We start from the raw sequence: 22,640 nt of genomic DNA on the forward strand, positions 1-22,640 counted from the left end.
ATGTTTTGTTTTTCTGGCATGTTTCAGTTTTATTTATTTTAAATTTTGGTGTGCTTTATTTGATTGTGTCTCTATTAACATTTTATCTGTTAGTTAAATTTGTACCTATACTCTTCTACCTCTCATTCGAAGTTGTGTGTTGCTTGCAGCATGTTGCTTTAAAACAAAATTAGTGTAATTCCTGAGGCATCATTCCTTTTCCTTTATGAAATTGAGACACTACTGATTCAAAGTCCATTTGTTGGAAGAAGCACCTGCCCATAAGACTAGGTCAGCATGGCGGTTTCTGATGATTGTACCCATTCAGGGCTATTCATCACATAGCACCCTGTAACTCGGTTACACAAGCACCTGCGGTCTCATTAATCCAGCGCTAATCACTTGAACTTGAACTTGATCAGCAGTCAGTTGAAACCCGACCCTGATGTGCTTTTCCTGCTGCTGTTGCAATTACTTTGAAATACTTTAAATTCAGTTAAAATTTGTCTATATTCAGCCAATTGCAGCGCAGCAGGCCAACCCTATGTGCATTCTATTGATTGTTGGTCACAGGTCTTATATCCCAAAGGCAGATCAAAGCAGTTCAGTAAATCCAGTTGTTTAACACAACCACTTGTAGCAAAATGTATGAAAGCCAGTTGAAGCATTTAGATCCCATACAACGCAAAAGATTTGCAACATTTAATTGTTCAATTGTTTAATGGTTAATTATGTGTGTCTGTTGACTGTACTCTCTTTTATTCGCTATTAGTCAAACCTGGGTGTGTTACAGCGAAGCACAATATAAGTAAGCTGGAAGCTGGTGGCTGCTGCAGATATTTTCAGAGCACTGTCAATAATTGTTCAGATATAGAAACTGGTATCATCTCTGTATATCTCCAAGGCACAAAACATAACAAGTTTTATCCCTCTCTTTTAAACAGAGGAATAAAAGAATAGTTTCTTTCCCTACATATTCTGCTTCCTCATTCTGGATCTGGTCCAAAAAGCCCTAATGATGATGCTTGGTCCTTATTCCTGTGGAAACAGGACCATAGATCTTGACATAATTACTCGAGGACCACCTTACACTTCTCTGCTCCTTCCCAACATACAGACTAGTGCAACACTGAGATACAAAATATATTCACTCACTTTGACTGATTACAAAGTTTCACACAGCAAATATGTGCCCAAACCACCTATCCCAATAAGAAATTTCTGTGGCTGATCCTGCTCAAGTATCTGGTTCAAGAGAGCTTTAACACAAATATTACTGCTGGTAACCACACCACCATGTGTTTTGGGCACAGGTTAGTTCATATAGCTGGGTAGTGCAACACTGGGCAATTGCTCTTTTCAGCCCCTGCAGAAACCTTTTCAGGATTTTTTTCTTCAGAGGTGAAGGCCAAGACCCCTAGATGATCTAAGTTTGCTGATAATACAAAGCTAGGTGGGAATGTAAGCTGTCAGGAGGATACAAAGAAGCTGCAAAGAGACATAGACAAGTTAAATGATTGGGCAACAAGGTAGCAGATAGAGTCTAATGTGGGAAGCATGAGGTTATTCAGTTTGACCGTAAGAATAGAAAAGCAGAATACTTTTCAAAAAGCATGATATTTGTAAATGTTGATGTTCAGAGGAATTTAGTATTCTTGTACAGGAACATAGAAAGTTAGCATATAGAAACAGTAAGCAATTGGGAAGACAAATGGCAAGATGGCTTTTATTGCAAAGGGATAGGTTTACAAGAAAAAGGAAGTCTTGCTACAATTATACATGTTTTTGGTGAGACAACATCTAGACTACTGTACGCAGTTTTGATCTCCATGTTTAAGGAACAATATACTTGCATTCAAGGTGGTACAATGAAGGTTCACTAGATTGGTCCCTGGGATGAAGGGGTTGCCCTATGACGAGAGGCTGAGTAAATTAGATATATGTTCCCTGGAATTTAGAAGAATGAGAGGTGATCTTATTGAAACATTCAAGATTCTGAAGGTCTTGAAAGGTAGACACTGAGAGGTTATTCCACCTGGCTGGGGACTCTAGAACACAGGGACTCAGTCTCAAGATAAGGGACTGATCGTTTAGGACTGAGATGAGAAGAAATTTATTCACTTACAGGGTGTTGAATCTTTGGAATTTTTTATCCCAGAGGCTTGTATATGCTCTATCATTGAACATATTAAAAGCCTGAGATAGGCAGGTTTTTGGTCTTTCAGGAAATCAAGGGAAAAGGGGAACAGGCAGGAAAGTGGAGTTGAAGCCGACGGTCAGCCATGATCGTATTGAATAGCAGAGGAGGCTGAATGGGCTGTATAGTCTGCTCTGGCTTCTATTTCTTATGTTCTTATGATCTCCATATGCAATCCTGATGAGGCAATCCTCATTTTGCCCAGTGCACTGGTTGTCAAGTATAATCCAGGCTGGGCTAAGGAAATTTCTGGCCTGGAAATTCCCTCTCTGACCACACCCCGTCTGACATCAGGGACTCACAGTGGTCAATGGAAGTTTCTTACCAAACAAACATTCCCCTCAAAATCCTGGGGTGAAAGTCAAGACCTAATATTTGCAGGTGCTGGCCGAGTTCCCAGTGTTCTGCCACAATTCTGGCAGATGCGTGCTGGAAAGGCCAATGCTCTTTGTCAGTTAGAGATGACCTTCCTAGAGTTGCTGATCAGCTTCATTTTTGTCTAATCAGTTTTTGTAAATGAAATAAGTGCTGAGCTGTGGTAACAGAGTATATAGCCCCTCCTGCTGTCTATCAGGTGTCTCGTGATGTTCCGTTAAGGTTCCGACCAGTGAGCCCTAAGTGCAGGCAATCCGGGGGTGGGACTTCCTGATAAGAGTCCTGATCAAGCTCTCTGTATTGAAGCTTAGTTGTTTCTTGTTGAAACCTGTCTGCTCCATCAAGTCATTAAATTTGGTGACGAGGGTAAAATTAGCTTCAACTTTGTGCCTCACCCTGTTCCTGAAATGATAAGAAAAAAATAGACTACTCACCAGTCATGCAACTCTTTGACAGAATTGATCCATTTGACGCGGCCATGGAAGACTGGAGCCAGTATGTAGAGCGCCTTGGATTTTAGTTCATTGCGAACAAAATTACCATGGAGGAAAAGCAGAAAGCCATCCTTTTGAGGGTATGATATACAATCTTATTCCCAACCTGACGGCCCCGAGCGCACCCAATTCTAAATCCTATAATGAATTATGAACCTCATGAAAACGCACTTCAGCCAATGCCATCCGTAATGATGCAGCATTTTAAGTTTAATTCCAGAGTTAGGGCCACAAGAGAGTCCATCGCAACATATGTAGCGAACCTGAAGCAGTTAACAGAATACTGCGAATTTGGGCACACGTTAAATGATATGTTGGGGACCGATTAGTTTGTGGAGTTCAGGTCGATGTCATACAGCGCCGTTCATTCACTGAGATCAACATCGATTTAAGCGCGGCCTAGAAATCCCTCTCGCCATGGAAAGTGCTGCAGGCTTTGCAACTCAGAACATGACGCCGTACTGTATGTGGGGCGGGAGCCTACTGCCGAGCGTGGTGCGAGAACTAGACCCACAGCATCGAAGCGAGATTCAATGTCCGCTGTGAGAAACATGAAAAAGCTTCGTAGAAATGCTTCAGCAGCGACTTCAAGATTAAGTTGTTGTAGATGTGGGGGTGACCATGGACTGGACACCTGTAAATTCAAGAAGGCAGAATGTCAGTACTGCCATAAGAAAGGTCACATGGTAAGGCAATGCCAGGCAAAATTGAAGCAGCCTGCAAAGCAGCAAACCAGGATGATCGAATTAAAGAATACAGCAGAGACTGGAGCTGCTGATGCTGACATATATTCCCTGTATAACGTAACTGCTGTGAAAACCAAACCTATCACTATGACAATCCAAATTAACGAGAAGCCACTAATAATGGAATTGGATATGGGTGCCTCAACTACGGTAGTGGGGGGAGCACACTTTCAGGTACCTTAATGAAGATAGACAGCCAATAAACCTGGAGAAGACAACTGCTAAATCATAGACATACATGGGAGAATTCATTCAGGTAAAGGGCATCACCAAAGTACCAGTTTCTTACAAGCTGCCCTAGCTGCCTGTAATTGTGAAAAGAGAAGGACCCAGTCTTCCAGGCCGAGACTGGCTACAGAAAATCAAGTTTGACTGGTCTGAGATATTTCACATTAAATCTGATAGAGTTCCAGAACTTCTAAGAAAATACAACATGGTTTTTCGGGATGAATGAGGGAAGTTAAAAGGCATGCAGGCCAAGATACATGTGGAGCCACAGGCAACACCATGCTTCTTTAAGGCAAGACCTGTGCCTTATATGTTGAAAGAAGAGGTTGACAAGGAGCTGTGCAAGTTAGAAAAGCTAGGCATTATCCAACTTGTTCAATTCTCAGAATGGGCTGCACCCATAGTTCCAGTGGTTAAGCCCAACTGCACCATACATATCTACGGAGACCATAAATTGACCATGAATAAAGCAGCCAAACTAAACAAGTACCCTATCCCAAGGATAGATGACTTGTATGCCATACTGGCTGGAGGCAAGACCTATATGAAATTGGATATGAGCCACACTTACCAGCAACTAGAACTCGATAGCACATTGAGGGAGTACGTAACCATTAACACACATCAATACACTCATCTACCCTTCGGGGTCTCATCAGCATGTGCTATCTTCCAGAGAATGATGGAGAGCCTTTTGCAAGGACTTCCACAAGTAATTGTATATCAAGGTGATGTCCTCATCATGGGGTTAACTGAGACAGAACACTTGACAAACTTGGATGAGGTGCTAAGGGGGTTTATGGAAGCTGGCATACAGTTAAAGAAGGAAAAGTGCACATTTCAGGAAACAGAAGTGACTTATCTAGGCCACATGGTGGATGCCATTGGACTGCACTCATTGGAAGACAAAGTTGACGCAATAAAATATGCGCCATTACCATCCAATGTAACAGAACTCAAGTCCTTCCTGAGCATGATCAACTACTATAGCCGCTTCTTACCGAACCTGTGTTGGCACTGTTACACTCTTTACTAAAAGAGAACCATCGCTGGCTTTGTGGACCACAACAGGAGGAAGCCTTCATGAAAGCAATGGAACTGTTGCATTCATTGTGTCTATTGGTACACTACAACCTATTGAAAGAGCTGGTATGTGATGGCTCTCCCTACAGAGTAGGAGCTTTGTTATCCCATAAAATGGAAAATGGGTCTGAAAGGCTCATTGGCTATGTCTCAAGAAACCTCTCCTCGGCCAAGAAAAGTTATTCCCAGCTAGGAAAGGAAGGTTTATCAGTGGTATTGGGGTGAAGAAATTCCACCAGTACCTACTTTGTCACCATTTCATCATTGTGTCAGATCATAAACTATTAATGGGTTTATTCAGTGAGGCCAAGGCCATCCGCCAATAGCAAGGATACAACGATGGACTCTGACATTATCTGCATATGAGTATACTTTTGTGTACTGTCCTGGCTGACAAATTGCAAATGCAGACACACTCAGTTGTCTCCTGTTGCCAGACAGCATTGTGCATACTCTTCTTCCACAGGAATTAGTGCTATTATTGAATTTCTTAGATTCTTCGCCTGTATGTGCGAAACAATTTAGAAATTGGACAATCAGAGATCCAACATTATCGCAAGTCAGAGACGTTGTCTGAAAAGGATGGCCAAACTTGTCAGTATCTGAAGAATTGAGACCATTCCACGTCAGACAGATGCAATTCAGCTGCCAAGGTGGGATTTTGTTGTGGGGGTTGTGATGAAGCTATTAATGTATATAATACTTTGGAAAATATTTTTCTTTTAAAATAGGGGTTTCATCTGTGGGTGTGTCTTAATTGGATTAAAACCAACTAGTCTGGGTGCTTTGATGTGTACTAGTTTTGATGTACAAGAGAGATAGCATGCATTTACAGTTTTTGAATAGAGCATTCAAGAAGTGGGGTGAAAACTTGATGCCCATCTAGCGGCTACCAAGCAATATGAATATATTACTAATAAAATTGGCATTATGAAAGGAGTTTCATTGTTAAAAAGGGGAGTTCAAAGAGGCTGGTGAGACAATGAGAATTTGCATTCAATCAGTAATGGTTGGTATAACTTTAGCAGTTTTTGGGTATGCAGGGCAGAGGCAATGTAAGATCAAAGCCTGTAAGCCGACTACTGTGTCTGCAAGGAGCCAAAGTGAAAATAACCTAATTTTCAATTTGTAAGGTTAAAAGGCTTTGCCTGGTGTTTTGTTGAGTTTATGGATTGCTGTTGCCTTAATGGAGATTAGTTTGATACTTTGTTAAAAGTCATGATAGCAGTAATTTGTAGCCATGTGTATATATATTTTAACCTGTGTAAGTTAATAAAATGTTTCATTTAGTTTAATGTAAAACCTTGAGAATTGATGGTGTGATTCCTGAATTTAGAATCGCATCTCAAACATAATGCTTAAAATTATAGGTTATGACAGTTGTTTAAAGTTTCCTTTTGGGATTTTTAAGTAACTCCGCTTTACCAACTGCACCAGTCATAACTGGGTCAAGAGTGGTGGTCTCACCACAAGGCTGAGAGCTCCTCTTGACAGAACTCCATATTGTCCATCCGGGCACATCAAAAATGAAAATGCTTGCACGAAGCTATTTTTGGTGGCCAGGCATTGAAAACTTGGTCAAGTTTGATCTCTACTGTCAGCAACAACAGAAGTTGCATGTTCCAGCTCCCCCGCATACGTGGGAGTGGCCTGGTTGACCTTGAGTTCTATTACATATACATTATGTAGGACCATTCTTGGGTACCATGTTCTTGATAATTGTAGATGCACGTTCCAAATGGATGGATGTATATAAAGTCAAGTTGCCAACGTCAAACACAACTATAGAGAAGCTACGTCACAGTTTCAGCATACACGGCCTACCTGAACTTGTTGTTTCAGAAAATGGCACCACTTTGACTAGCACAGGGTTTCAGAAATTTATGGATCTAAATGGAATCAGACATTTCAAACAGTTCTTTACCATCCCTCATCAAATGGCCTAGCTGAGAGGGCAGTACAAACTTTTAAGTCTGGTATGAAAAAGCTATTGGAAAGCACTCTGGAATCTTGACTTTCCCGTTTTTTTCCCCAGTTATTATACAACACTACATTTGACTACGGGATCAGCACCATCTGAAATATTGATGAAATGCCACCTACGTACACGGTTACAACGGGGACAGAATCTTCTGCCTGTTGGGCAGGTCAGTCGGTAGCGGGCATGGAGCCGATCACCGTCTGCGATCGGCTACGCGCCGCCATTTTACGTGGGGGGGCCAATTAAGGCCCGCCCAGCATGACACACGCCCAATAGTGCAGTGCGGGTGGAGGGAGGAGGGAGAGTTGGGACCTGCGCAGCGCAGAAATCTCGCTGAGACATGGAGCTGCCTCAGGGAGATTAAGTCTAAATTAAAAGTTTTTTAAAAAGTTAGATTAAAATTATTTAGACATGTCCCCTCATGTGACATGTTTATGAAATATGTGGAAAATATTTATTAATTTAATAAAACTTTCATGACACCTCATCCCGCCCATGGATGAGGTTTCGTGAAAAATGCGAAGGCTGCTTGGGCTCTTCGCCTGCCCGCCAACCTTAAGGTTGGAGGGGCAGCCCTGTCAATTATTTAATTACTCTCCTAATGGCCTTAACAGGCCTTTGATAGTTCGGCGGGTGCACAGCCGACTCTGGTGTCTGCCTGCTGATCAGAGGATCGGAATGACGCACAGTGACGTCAGGACACCTGACGTCACTGCGCGTCATTTTACGCCTCGGCAAGCATGAAAATTCTCCCCCTGGTGTTTCCAAATTTAGAGGGGAAGGTAGATCATCAAAATAATCAAAAATTGAACTACAATATACACAGCAAAACTCACACATTCACTGTACGTGACACAGTATTTATGCAAATTTTCAGCAGTGGATCCTGTTGGGTTCCTGGAACCTTTGTTTCAGAGACTGGTTCATTATCTTTCCAAGTATAAGTGGGAGATAGAATTGTCCGTAAGCATGTAGACCGTATTCCTGTCAGAGAGACATTCCAACTATTCTGCCTGTGATTAAAGTCGAACCGTCAATTCCTGAGGTGACTGATCGACCTAGAATAGACATGCCCAATGTCTCTGTAGAGTTGCCAAACCCTGAACTGCCACATTCCAGTGATGTGTCTCATGCTGCAGTTCGAGGTCCTTTTGATCTTTTTGAGGAACCTCAAGTGGTAGAGCTTCGCCGGTCTAGCCATATAAGGAGAGAACCTCAGAGACGTGGGCTGGAATTTTACGGCCCTGTCATGGTGGGGACAGGGCTGTTAAATGTGTGAGCCATTCTAAACTCCATTGACTTTGCCAGGAATGTAAAATCCCACTGCCATAAAATTGAACTTTAATCACCTGACATTGTATATATGTTTATGCAATTGGATGTTCAAAGTTTCTGTTATTAGAAATTGTAAAAAAATAAAGGGGGAGGGAATGTGCTGAGGGTTTAGCCCCTCCTGTTGTTTATCAGGGGTCATGTGATGTTCTGTTAAGGCTCTGACCAATAAACCCAAAGTGTGGGCTATACGGGGGTGGGGGGGTGCTTTCTGTTGATTGTGCTGATCGAGCATGAAGCGCCTGAAAGCTCTCTGTAATAAAGTTTGGTTGTTTCCTGGTGAAACCTGTCTGCTCCGTCAAATATTCACATGAGTAAAAAGCCATAGGAACACAGTTCTACACATCCACATTTCTCCTGCTACTTCATTACATTAGCCCCATCCAGCAGAGCATTATGCTTTGGAAGTTTTCTTTATCAATGTTAAATGTAGGCATCAAACCTATAAGGCTTCGGGAATCTTTGCTTCAATTAATTTTATATTTCTATTCAGTAGACACTAAGCTATTTGTTTGCATTATGAGTAAAATTATTCTTTTATTACTTAGAAGTCTTTTTAAAAAAAATAATTGAATCATGGGGCTGGATTTTACCCTCCCCACTGGCAGGTTTGAAGATGTGGGGACACATAAAATCTAGCCAATGGCCTTTCCGCCGCCTATGAGCCTCACCGCCCCCCCTAACCCCCCAGCATCCCACCCTGTTTGAAATTTTACAGGGGGCAGGGCAGGCAAATGGAGGCTCACTCAGCCTTGGGCTTACTAAGGCCCTTAAGTGGCCAATTGACCACAGAGGGGCAGTCCCACACCATGTGGGAAGCCTGGCCCTGTGGGTCCTTTGGAGGCATCTCCCAAAAGGTTTTCTGTCCCACACCCTGCCTTTTGTCCACAACCCCATAAGTTCTTCATCCTCGAGGACTCCCTTTAAAAATTATTCATGCACTGAGCTTCTAACGCCTTTGTGGGCACAACTTTCCAGTTCCCAACAATTTCTTCTCATCTCTCCTGTCAATCTTTTACTTTAAAACTATAGCCTCTGCTTATTGACCAACTTATCAGAGGGAATAGCTTTTTCTCTCTCATCTCTATCAAAGTGTCTCATCATCTTAAAAACTTTTATTTGGCAACCTTTAACCTTTTCTTTTTCAAAGAGAACAGTCCTAACTTTTCTAACTTTTCCTCATAACTAAAGTTCCACATTGCTGGTAACAGCCTGTAAATCTTGTTCTCTTCTAAGGCTTTTACGTTTTTCCTGAAGTGTGACATCCAGAACAGTCCACAAATAATCCAGCTGAGATATAATCAGTGATTTATAAAGTTCAATCATTATTTTGAGATAAAAACAAAAAACTGCGGATGCTGGAAATCCAAAACAAAAACAGAATTACCCGGAAAAACTCAGCAGGTCTGGCAGCATCGGCGGAGAAAAAAAGAGTTGACGTTTCGAGTCCTCATGACATTTCCACAGAACTGTTCATTATTTTCTTTGCTGGAATCTTTTACATCCAGTTGAGAGAGCAGAAGTGATCTCAGTTTAACACCTCAGCTGGAAAATGCTGCAGCATTCACTCAATATTGCACTGGTGTCAGTCTAGATTATTTGTTCTAGTGTCTAGAGTAAGATTTGAATCCACAACTTCTGCCTCAGAGACCAATGAGCCAAGGTTGACATCCAACATACTTCACATGGATATCAAAGCAAAATCCCATATGCATACAATTCAAAATACTGCACTATGGATCACACATACAGCTTTTATTATTCTTTCTTGGGATGTGGGCACCACTGGCTAGGCTAGCACTTATTGCCCATCCCTAATTGCCCTTCAGAAGGTAGTGGTGAGCGGCCTTCTTGAACTGTTGCAGTCCAAATGGTGTTGGTACACCCACAGTGCTGTTAGGAAGGGAGTTCCAGGATTCTGACAATGAAGGAACGGCGATATATTTTCAAGTCAGGATGGTGAGTGGCTTGGAGAAGAACCTCCAATGGTGATGTTCCAGGTACCCGGAAGGAAAAAACAGTAAAAACTGGGAAATAAGAATGCTGGTCCAAACTGTTTTTTTTCCTTCTGGGTATCTATTGCCCTTATCCTTCTAAAGGAAAACAGTCATGGGTTTGGAAGGTGCAGTCTAATGATGCTTGTTGAATTTCTGCAGTGCATCTTGTAGATAATACACAGTGCTGTTCCTGTGCATTGGTAGTGGAGGGAGTGAATGTTTGTGGAGGGGGTGCTAATAATGCGGGCTACTTTGTTCTGGATGGTGTCAAGCTTCTTGAGTGTTCTTGGAACTGCCCTCATGCAGGCAAGTGGAGAGTGTTTCATCACACTCCTGACTTGTGCCTTGTAGATAGTGAACAGCCTATGGGGCGTCAGGAGATGAGTTACTTGCTGCAGGAATTTCTAGCCTCTGGACTTTTTTTCATTTATTCAAGAGATGTGGGCTTCGCTGGCTGGGCCAGCATTTATTGCCCATCCCTAGTTGCCCTTCAGAAGGTGATGGTGCACTGACTTCTTGAATTGCTGCAGTCCATGTGCTGTAGGTATACCCACAGTGCTGCTAGGAAGTGAGTTCCAGGATTTTGACCCACCAACAATGAAGGAACGGTGATATATTTCCAAGTCAGGAATGTGAGTGACTTGGAGGGGAACTTCCCAAGGATGGTGTTCCCATCTATCTGTAGCCCTTGTCCTTCTAGATGGTAGTGGTTGTGGGTTTGGAAGGTGCTCTCTAAGGAGCCTTGGTGAATTCCTGCAGTGCATCTTGTAGGTGGTACGCACTGCTGCTACTGTGCGTCAGTGGTGGAAGGTTTGAATGTTTGTGGAAGGAGTGCCAATCAAGCGGGCTTCTTTGTCCTAGATGGTGTCAAACCTCTTGAGTGTTGTTGGAACTGCATTCATCCAGGCAAGTGGGGAGTATTCCACTGTGCCTTACTCATTGCAGGATTCCTAGCCTCTGACCTGCTCTTGTAGCTACAGTATTTTGTATGGCTAGTCCAGTTCAATTTCTGATCAATGGTACCCCAGGATGTTAATGGTGGAGGATTCTGTGATGGTAATGCCATTGAATGTCAAGGGGTATGGTTAGATTCTCTCTTGTTGGAGATGGTCATTTCCTGGCACTTGTGTAGCACAAATGTTATGTGCCACTTGTTAGCCCATGCCTAGATATTGTCCAGGTCTACCTGCATTTGGACATGGCTGCTTCAGTATCTGAGGAGTCTTGAATGGTGTTGAACATTGTGCATCATAAGCAAACTGGCCTTATGATAGCAGGAAGGACATTGATGAAACAGCTGAAGATGGTTAGGCCGAGGACACTACCCTGAGGAACTCCTGCAGTGATATCCTGGAGCTGAGGTGACTGACCTTCAACAACCAGAACCATCTTCCTTTGTGTTAGGTATGACTCCAACCAGTGGAGAGTTTTCTCCCTGATTCCCACTGACTCCAGTTTTGCCAGGGTTCCTTGATGCCACACACAGTCAAATACAGCCATGATGTCAAACGCAGTCACTCTCACCTTGCCTCGGGAGTTCAGTTCTTTTGTCCATGTTTGAACCAAGGCTGTAGAGGTCAGGAGCTGAATTGCACTGGCAGAACCCAAACTGGGCATTAGTGACCTGCTCTTGTAGCCACCGTATTTATATAGCTAGTCAAGTTCAGTTTCTGGTCAATGGTAACCCCAAGGACATTGATAGTGAGAAAGTCAGCAATGGTAATGCCATTGAATGTTAAGAGGTTACAGTTAGATTCATTCTTGTTGGAGATGGTTATTGCCTTGCACTTGTGTGGTGTAAATGTTTCTTGCAACTTGTCAGCCGAAGCCTGGATATTGTCTAGGTCTTGTTGCATTTGGACATGGACTGTGAGCGTTTGGAAGAGCTTATGGCTTTTATGGGAGTGGAGAGTTGCTGGAATGGATGAGAAGGAGAAAACATAAAAACAAGTACAGCCTTTCTAAAACAAAAAGATAACGAATGCAATGACAGTAATCTTCATTTACTATTTTTTAAATAGGCACAAGGCAACTGAAACTGTCTTGGGGTCATTTCATACGCTGGCACAGAGCATCCGCACGTAAATTTGCAATACTTATTTTAGGCAGGAGCTACATATCAGGAATGCATATTTGTCACATTATCACTTTGGACAGTGACTTTTCGTGATCTTTCATCATTATCTTGTAGATTCATGAAACAGCCGAAGATAATGTGAATTGAGTTAATATTGCCAAAGGAGCAAAGGAAAACAAAAGAGTTGAAAAGCTCAGTAGCAAGAAAACAAAGATGGTCTGTTTCTTGTTATTAATAAATGATTTTCAGGGACAGATTATTGTGGGGAGATTATTTTCAGAAGATAGTTACAAGTGAAGAAGGCCATTCAGCCCATCTTAACTCATCCAGAGAGATCCAAATATCATCCTTTGTCATATTGCATCATCCAATTTCTTCTTAAATGATTTCAGGATTTTTGCCTCCATTTCTCTATTTGGATGTTTCTTCCACACATTGATCATTGCATCAGTGAAGAAATGATATCTGTTCTAAAATTGTCTCTTAGTTTAAAAGAAAGCTTTTTTATTTACTAGGCTTTGAGCAAAAAATGACAAAGCAGTATTTATTGTCGAATCTTGAGGGTATTGAGTCAACCACATCTTGTGGGACTTATAACGTACATGGGTCAGATGAAGTAGAGGTGAAGGAAGTCAATGAACATGTTGGGCTTCTGTGACAATCCGACAGCTTTTACAAATTACTAGATTTATTGAATTTAATTTCACAGTTTGTTATAGTGGATTTTGAACTCATGACCTCTGTTAGCCCCACAAGATGTGGTTGACTCTTAGTGCCCTCAGGGTGCTAGGGATAGGCAAATCAATGTTGCTTTGCTTGTTTTTTGCCCCCATTCCAAGGAGGAATTAATAAAAATCCTATTGACTTTATTGATTGCTGCTCTATATTAGTTGGACATGTTTATATTCCGTCCCAGGTCTCTTTCAGCTTCATCCTAATCTATTTTATTCACGGAGTACACGTGTCATTTTTCTTCTTCCTATGCGTAGCACTTTACTCTGTGATTTAAAGGGGCAGATTACCATAAACTACATCCTTATTTTGGTATTTTGAAATAAATATAAAAAATATCTGGTTGGAAATACTTCCATTTTTAATATCTTTCCCACACCAATCCTTGTGGATTCTCTATTCTGGGATTTCACCAATGAAGCTGAGAGCTTATCTGCTGACATCATGAATAAGCATTATTGATGCACAGCTCCACTGGATGTCCCATAGGTCTGCAGTACTGGCAAGTAATGAACTTTCCTGGCTTGGGTTCCTCCCAGTTGGCCAGTGTGCCTAGTTACACTGGTTCCTATGGTGCTACGCACTGCGGAATTTAATGCCCTCCCCCTGCGTCAGGTTTGGAGGCAGGGAGGGCATTTAAGGAGGGAGGGTGGCAACACTGCCGCCTTCCCATCTCCACCCTGATTAAGTACCAGGCAGGAAAGCCTGTGGATGGTCTTCCCACCCCAGCACCAACTGAGGCCCTCAGGAGTGTTCTACCTCTCCCTAATGATAGTGTACAGCTGATCAGGTATTGTTTCAGCAAATGCTGGCAACAATGGAAGTCTTTCAACATACACTGACCTCCAAGTGAACTATTGAACTGTTTAATATTCATCTTCTTAAAGGAATATTTTTTAGTACATTTAAGCAATTATGTTTACCAGGATTGAAAATAGATTATTTTTCTTTTAGGTAATTGTTCTTTATTCACCAGTGGAGAGTAAAGGGAGTAATTAATGCCTAGCCTGAGATTTTTATGAGGAGAATTCCTTGACAGAAATACAATCCAGTAGAGAAGAAAATACTTCCAAAAATAAAATGCACTCAATAATGATACCTAGTAAAATGCTGAACAATTCTTTAAACTTCTTCAAAGGTTGTCATGATATTTTAGAACCAAACCAAGTCTGAGCATTATAAAATTTTGATCAGTGATAGTCGTGTGTATGAAGTCTGATGACCATTACTAGGACTTGATTTTCGTGAAAGAGTCAGGAAGCGGGAATTGGGTAAGTTCTAGACTCCAATCTCAATTAAGGATTCCCCCGCCTGTCATATTTTCATTCTGGGGAGATAGGGGGCAGTGGATGGAGACAGGCCTGAGGCAGCAATGAGGACAAGCAAACAGTAAGGCCAGCAACATAGAAGTTTCACTTCCATTTAGTGGGCCAGCAGGCCTGTTGTAATCATGAATTTCAGGCTCTCAAAACCTCACCCCCTCACCCTCTGCATCCATCCTGCCATAGCCCTCCATGGCCTCTGTATCTCCCATGCCCTCTCCATATCCTCCACATCCCCCATGCTCTGTCCATACCCCTCATATCCCTCATGCCCTCTATATTTCCTTTGCTCCCTCCATGCCCCTTCATATGTCTCATGCCCGCTCCATGCTCCCCATGCATCCTCCACACCCACTTTTCCAGTAGCCACTATCTGCAGAACCAACTAACCATTGGCAAGTCTGGAAAGACTTTGAAACGCTCATAAAATGATACAGTGAGCAAAGAGGCTTTGGAAATTTATTATGTAAAAAAAACTGATCAGCTTACGAATTCAAAAAAGTGTCCATCAACCAGGGCCATTCGTAGTATCAATGACAAATAGCTTTTATCCATATCACACCTCTTAATCTTGTGTAAATAAACACACAGGCATTGAGAAAAACTCTTCAAAGGAAAAGTGACTTATTACAAGATAATAAAGATGCGACTAAAATATAGCTTGCACTGCCCTCTGCAGCTGTGTCAACATTGCCTACTGAGAGCTAAATGTACTAGTCATTCTTGAAACCCAGCCAAGCACTTATAATGTGGTCATAGGATCATAAGAAATATGGCAACTGCATCAAGAGGAGTAGTTTGAACACACGGTCAAACATCTTCTTCCCCAGATGGCCTCTTCATGAATATCTGGTTCACCTTGAATATTTAGCTGACCTTGTAATAAGTTATTTTTTCTTTGAATAGTTTTTTTTGCCTGTGTGTTTATTTATACAAGAGTAAGAGTCTGAATGAGATAATAGCTTTTTATCATTGATACTACGACAGCTTTATGAGATGGTAACAGGGGAGTGTATTTCAATGGCTGTAAAATAGCTGTTTTTTGGTTCCAGACTCAGGAATTAGGGTTTCCCCATGCTTCATGACTCCTCTGAGAAGCCTTTTACCAAGTTTCCTAACAGGGCGGGTCCAACTCCATTAAAATTGCAGGGGGTGTTGAAATGAAAACCTCTTCAAAGGGGACACCGCCAAGGGTAGGAACGCTACTTGCAGGCTGGCTACCTGCACCCTTATCCTGTGCCAACAAAAATTACTGGAGATTGAAATGGAAGGCAGAAATCCCTGACTCAGCCGGATTCCATGAAAATCCAGGACGCAGTGTCAACAGTGGCTTACTTTTTGGAGCATTTGCCTTTGATTCAGCAGGTTTTGGGTTCAAATTCCATTCCAGAGACTTGAAGACAAAATTTAGGCTGACTCTAGTGCAAAGATCTGCTGAGAAAAAAAATGTTGTACACCTGCCGAATGATGGCGCACTTCTGATCAGGTATTTTTTTCATTAAAGTCTTGAAGAACATCTTTTGTTTCAGAATCCTATCAAGTGATCTAAATGATCTTTATCCTGCAAAGACAGGTGGATTTGGATCAGGTGGAAAGTAAAATAGTAAATAATCTCAAATCTGATGCTGACCCATTTCAAACCTGTCCCCTTCCAATTTGAATGCAGGCGGGGCAGTGGGCAGCCAAATAATCTGCACCGAGAAGGCAGGTCTCTTATTTAAAGGTTTTAATGAGGCAATGCTCTGTTGATTTTTTCTCTGTTTCAGAATTAACTTTAGGCAGCCTAGTTTCCTGGGCCTTAGGAAACCTGACAGCTAAAGCTAGGTGAGGACTGTTACTTGGAACAGTTAAATACATTTTCACTTGTGAGTTAGAAGGGGCAGGATCTTCTCCACCCCTGCCCAATCCTTCCCAGTTGCTGGGAGAAACAGAATTCCAAAATCTTAATCAGATTGTGTCATTAATTTCAACAGGATCTGAGGGAAACCCATTGGACAGGTTTTCCCTTCATCGGGTAGGCACGCTAGGTGGGCCGGGGAGAGGCCGCGAAAAGGACTGCTGCCCCAACTGCGATTACATGATGACTGACCAACTAATGGCCAACCAGCGTGAAAGGCATGCTGAAAGGCTCAGTGCTGCCAGAGTGGGAGCAGGAGGAGGGTGAGTGCAGAAGTCTGCGCATGCTCAGGGGAGCATGCGCTAACAGCTCCCTGAGAGCACAGAGCTGCCACAGGGAGCTGAAGATTTGGACAAAGGAAAATAAATGATATAAACGTGTCACCACATGTGACTCAGTCACATGAAGAGGGACATGTTTAAAATGAAGTGGAATTTTTTTTCGAGTTCTTTTACCTACCGTTGGAAACCTCATCCCACCCGTGGATAAGGTTTCGTAAAAAATGCAATGGCCGCCTGGCCTATTTGCCCATCCGCCAACCAAATGGTTGAGCGGGCAGTGAAAAATACAACTTAATTAATATTTTAAGGGCCTTAATAATTAAGAAATTGTCGGTGGGCGCGCTGCTGACCGAAAGATCACCAGAGTGCGTGATGATGTCAGAACGCTCATCCTGCCCGTTGTTCTGATTATCTGACTGCAAAACTGTCCCACCCCACTCGCTCCCCGACTCTTCATAAATATTGTGGCCCATGTTTTTATTTGAAATTGATTGCACAATTCCTATTTAAAAATATATCTTTTGACGTTGTTTTATTTGGTCTGGGAAGTTCATATCCAAACAACTCCCTCGCAAAAAAAAATCCTGCCTACATCACTGTGCAGTAGAGTTATTACTTATCACTAGTTTTGACAGATGTGTCTGCATGTCAGCGAACCAGATATGGAAATATCTGAATATAGCATATGGTCCATCATATTTATTCACCAGTCCTATGATTATTCATTATTTTAGTAACTGAATTTGACTGACTTTTGCCCCAATTGAACACCATTAATTTAAAAGTTTATGATTAATCCCACTGGGCATGCTTACATTCTATGTATTTAATTTATGGTGCTATATTCAATTGTGACCTACAATCCTTAAAAGCAATTACCATTTTATACTTGGTCAGGGACTCCATGATTCTAGAGGAAGAAGCTTTCAGAAACTAATTAGATATTACAGAACATTGTTTTTACGATGACGATAATTTTATAGTTAACTCCACTAGCTTAGCCGGTCATTGGAGAAATCTTTGTGCAGGCCAATGAACAGATTTCACATTCATAACTAAACATAAGAACTTAAGAGCAGCAGAAATAGGTGCAAGAATAGGCCATTTTCCCCCTCAAGCCTGCTCTGTAATTCAATAAGGTCATGGCTGGACTGATTGTGGCCTCAACTCCACTTTCCTGCCTGCCCCATATAACTCTTGTCTGTCTTGTAGAACAAAAAATCTGTCCAACTCAGCCTTCAATACATTCAATGGCCCAGCCTCCACTGCTGACTGGGGTAAAAAATTCCAAAGATTAACAACCCCCTAAGGGAAGAAATTCCTCATCTCAGTCTTAAATGAGAGACCCCTTATTTTGAAACTCTGCCCCCAGCTTCTAGATTCCTCCATGAGAGAAGACATTCTCTAAGCATCTCCCCTGTCAAGCCCCTCAAAATCTTATATGTTTCAATAAGGTCACCTCTCATTCTTCTAAACATTTTCACAGAATACGCACTAAGAACAACAGAAATGCTCTGGTTTCTATTTGTTTGCTTTACATCTTAGTGCTGCACGTTTTGAACACTTGGATGCAGCTTAGGTGCACTCAGATATCCAACTACAATTATTGACATGCCGTTTGCAAAATCTGCACTTTATTGATATTATATACATTTGTTTGTTCCGCAGTTTATTAATGACACATCCGATCCTAATCCCTTCATAAATAGTTGTCAAGTAAAGACTATGCTTGAAATCAGAATTTTTTAAAGGCAGAAAATACTGACCTCTCTTCTCTGATCTTCTACACTGTTCCAATGAAGCTCAAGAAACAGCACCTTAATGTTTCTACTATGTTTGCTTTACAGCCCGTGGGCTTAAAATTGGCTCTAACAACTTCAGACCTGAACCATACACATGCATTACTCAGACAGCAGGTGCTGATAATGTAGGATGGGGTCCTGGGAGATGATTGTGGGCGGGTACTTGGGCTGGGGCTACCCTCATGGTGGGGTGTTTTGCATCACTGGGATATACCAGTATGTATTTCTGTCAAATATAAAAACAAAAATAAAAACAAAAATAAAAGCAAAAAAACTGCGGATGCTGGAAATCCAAAACAAAAACAGAATTACCTGGAAAAACTCAGCAGGTCTGGCAGCATTGGCGGACCATCTCCTTCAACTCCTCGCACTTCCTCCAAATAAAAGATGTGGCTATGGGTACCCGCATGGGCCCCAGCTATGCCTGTCTCTTTATGGGGTATGTGGAACATTCCTTGTTCCAGTCCTACTCCGGCCCCCTTCCACAACTCTTTCTCCGGTACATTGATGATTACTTCGGTGCTGCTTCATGCTCTCGTCGGGACTTGGAAAAATGTATTAATTTTGCTTCCAATCTCCACCCCTCCATCATTTTCATGTGGTCCATCTCTGACACTTCCCCTCCCTTCCTTGACCTCTCTGTCTCAATCTCTGGTGATAGACTGTCCACCAATATCCATTACAAACCTACCGACTCACACAGCTACCTCGACTACAGCTCCTCACACCTCGCTTCCTGTAAGGACTCCATCCCATTCTCTCAGTTCCTTCGCCTCCATCGCATCTGTTCCAATGATGCTACCTTCAAAAACAGTTCCTCTGACATGTCCTCCTTCTTCCTTAACCGAGGTTTTCCACCCACGGTGCTGACAGGGCCCTCAACCGCGTCCGGCCCATCTCCCGCGCATCCGCCCTCACGCCTTCTCCTCCCTCCCAGAAACATGATAGGGTCCCCCTTGTCCTCACTTATCACCCCACCAGCCTCCGCATTCAAAGGATCATCCTCCACCATTTCCGCCAACTCCAGCATGATGCCACCACCAAACACATCTTCCCTTCACCACCCCCATCGGCATTCCGTAGGGATCGTTCCCTCTGGGACACCCTGGTCCACTCCTCCATCACCCCCTACTCCTCAACCCCCTCCTATGGCACCACCCCATGCCCACGCAAAAGATGCAACACTTGCCCCTTCACTTCCTCTATCCTCACCGTCCAAGGGCCCAAGCACTCCTTTCAAGTGAAGCAGCATTTCACTTGCATTTCCCCCAACTTAGTCTACTGCATTCGTTGCTCCCAATGTGGTCTCCTCTACATTGAAGAGACCAAACGTAAACTGGGCGACCACTTTGCAGAACACCTGCGGTCTGTCCGCAAGAATGACCCAAACCTCCCTGCCGCTTGCCATTTTAACACTCCACCCTGCTCTCTTGCCCACATGTCTGTCCTTGGCTTGCTGCATTGTTCCAGTGAAACCCAACGCAAACTGGAGGAACAACAACTCATCTTCCGACTAGGCACTTTACAGCCTTCCGGACTGAATATTGAATTCAACAACCTTAGGTCTTGAGCTCCCTCCTCCATCCCCACCCCCTTTCTGTTTCCCCCTTCCTTTTGTTTTTTCCAATAAATTATATAGATTTTTCCTTTCCCACCTATTTCCATTATTTTTAAATATTTTTAAATCTTTTATGCTCCCCCCACCCCCACTAGAGCTATACCTTGAGTGCCCTACCATCCATTCTTAATTAGCACATTCGTTTAGATAATATCACCAGCTTTAACACCTATGTGTTCTTTTGTTCTGTTGTTTGTGACATCTTTTGATGATCTGCTTCAATTACTGCTTGTTTGTCCCTACAACCACACCAACCCCCTCCACTTCTCTCTCTCTCCCCCCACCCAAACCCCCCTCCCCAACACACCTTAAACCAGCTTATATTTAACCCCTTTCTTGGACTCACTCAAGTTCTGTTGAAGGGTTATGAGGACTCGAAATGTCAACTCTGTACTTCTGTCACACTCCTTGGTGACTGGAGTCCTCTCTGCTTTGCCAGGTTTTCTGTGCTTCCCTCCAGCTTGGCTGTTCTGCTGTAACTATTCACATATCCTTTAGATATCTGATACATATTTTGTTTCTCTCAGTATTGCCTCATTTTGTCTTACACTATTATTACTTCTGTCTTTTAATCCTCTTTTGTACTCCACCTAAACACAGGTCTCATTTTCTTTCTTCCTGCTCCCTTTCCCATGGCTCTGTTCCTACATATAAGCCGTTCATCTGTAACATGTTCCACTTCTGAAGAAAGTTCAACAGCCTGAAATGTTAACCCTACCTTGTTCTAAAGCAGGTATTTAGCTTTTAAATCTGAATTGATCTACTAAATATTTTTGTTTTCAAATCCCTCTATGGCCCCACTCTTCCCTGTCTGTGTCACCTTCCTCTAGTCTTGCATCCCTCTGAGATCTCTGTACACCTCCAGCTCTTGCCTCTTGTGCATTCCCAATTTTAAACAATCCACCATTTGTGGCTGCGCTTTCAGTTGCCCGGCCCCTAAGCTCTGGAATTCCCTTCCTAAACCACTCTGCTTCTCTATCTCTCTCTCCTCTTTTAAGATGATCCTAAAAATCTATCTCCTTGATCAAGCTTTTATTTGTCTTTCCTGATTTATCTTTCTATGGCTCTGTGTTAAGTTTTTTTTAGTGCGTTAAACATCTTTGGACCTTTTATTACAGCACATTAAATGCAATCTATAAAAGTAAGTCATTGGTCATTGTTATTTTTGTATCCACATATCCATTTTGTGAACTATTATCAAATTGTTTCACTAAAAGCATTGCATATAGTACACATCACGTTGTCAACCATCAGTAACACAAAAGTAAATGGTTTTTTGGATTGGTTCAAATAACCATATTACTTTTAAGAAGAGTTCTACTTGGAAAAGAGTCATATGGACTCGAAACAGTAACTCTGTTTTTTCTCCACAGATGCTGTAAGACTTGAGTTTTTCCAGCATTTTCGGTTTTTGTCTCAGATTTCCAGCATCTGCAGTATTTGGATTTTCACCATATTATTTTGTTATGTATTCTTGTCTTTTGGCTCCCTGATATTGATAATAGTCACACTTCAAGCTTGGAAATATCAGAACTCTTTATCTTTAACTTGCCATGCTGCTTTGTACAATAGAAGGACCAGTTTGAACAGGTTCTGTTACACATCACATCAGTCTCTAGTGCAGCCATGAAACGTGACCCCGGAACACTTACACATAACAATTAGTTCCTAGCTCTTTACAGATAGTTACAGATTATACAATACATAACAAGTTGTTAGACACGTCAGAACAGTAACCAATCACTATATTATTTCCTCTGTTGCCCTGTTGCACAGTGCTATAAATAACATAAACTCAATTTAAGAATTATGGAAAACAAATACAAAACTATTACATCAAATCATAGTTTCACCTTCACATGCTTCCCCTTTTTCAACAATGTTTTCTCCTTTCTCAAAGCAGCGTTTTACTCTATGCCTTTTATTATTGCAGTGCATTGTGTACCTCTCAACATTGGGAGCGAATCAGAAAAACAATGTCAACTGTATTTCCACCTTCCCCCCAAACATTTATCCTCCCTGCACATGTAATACCAACTTTCCATCTCTGCATGTAGCCCAGTATGCCTTCCCAAAATTGACAGTTTCCATTGCCTATGATCCCTTTTAAAAACACATCAGAATATTTGGCTGTTTGAAATAAAAATGGTTTAATTTTAAGAGCTCTATCATCAAGTAATAATTAATTCAACCAATATGCAACGTTATCAAAGGTACTTAGATAGTTTAGGAGGTTTACTGCCTCAACATGGATTTATTTGGTGCAAGGGCCCAACTTATAAAACTTGGAACATTTAAAAAATTTCAGGCACTTAAATCTAGGTGCAGGTATGTAATGCTTCAGGTAAATTATCACATACTATAATCACATGTTATTGTGACTTACTCTGCATAATGCCAAGTGACAATTTGATATCAAAGTGCAATATTAGAATCCACAAACCAAATACATTTCAATTAATGGCTGAATGCAATTCTGAAAATTGCTTTGAAGATCTG

The 22,640-nt window shown here is 42.0% G+C and overlaps 1 protein-coding gene across 3 annotated transcripts in view; it reads right to left on the reverse strand.

Moving 5' to 3' along the window:
- The window catches only part of thsd7aa (thrombospondin, type I, domain containing 7Aa), a 537,669-nt gene that overhangs the window by 299,675 nt on the left and 215,354 nt on the right, over positions 1 to 22,640 (reverse strand). The window lies entirely within an intron of this gene.

The sequence above is a fragment of the Carcharodon carcharias genome, chromosome 3 (assembly GCF_017639515.1).
Source record: "Carcharodon carcharias isolate sCarCar2 chromosome 3, sCarCar2.pri, whole genome shotgun sequence".
Taxonomy (NCBI): domain Eukaryota; kingdom Metazoa; phylum Chordata; class Chondrichthyes; order Lamniformes; family Lamnidae; genus Carcharodon; species Carcharodon carcharias.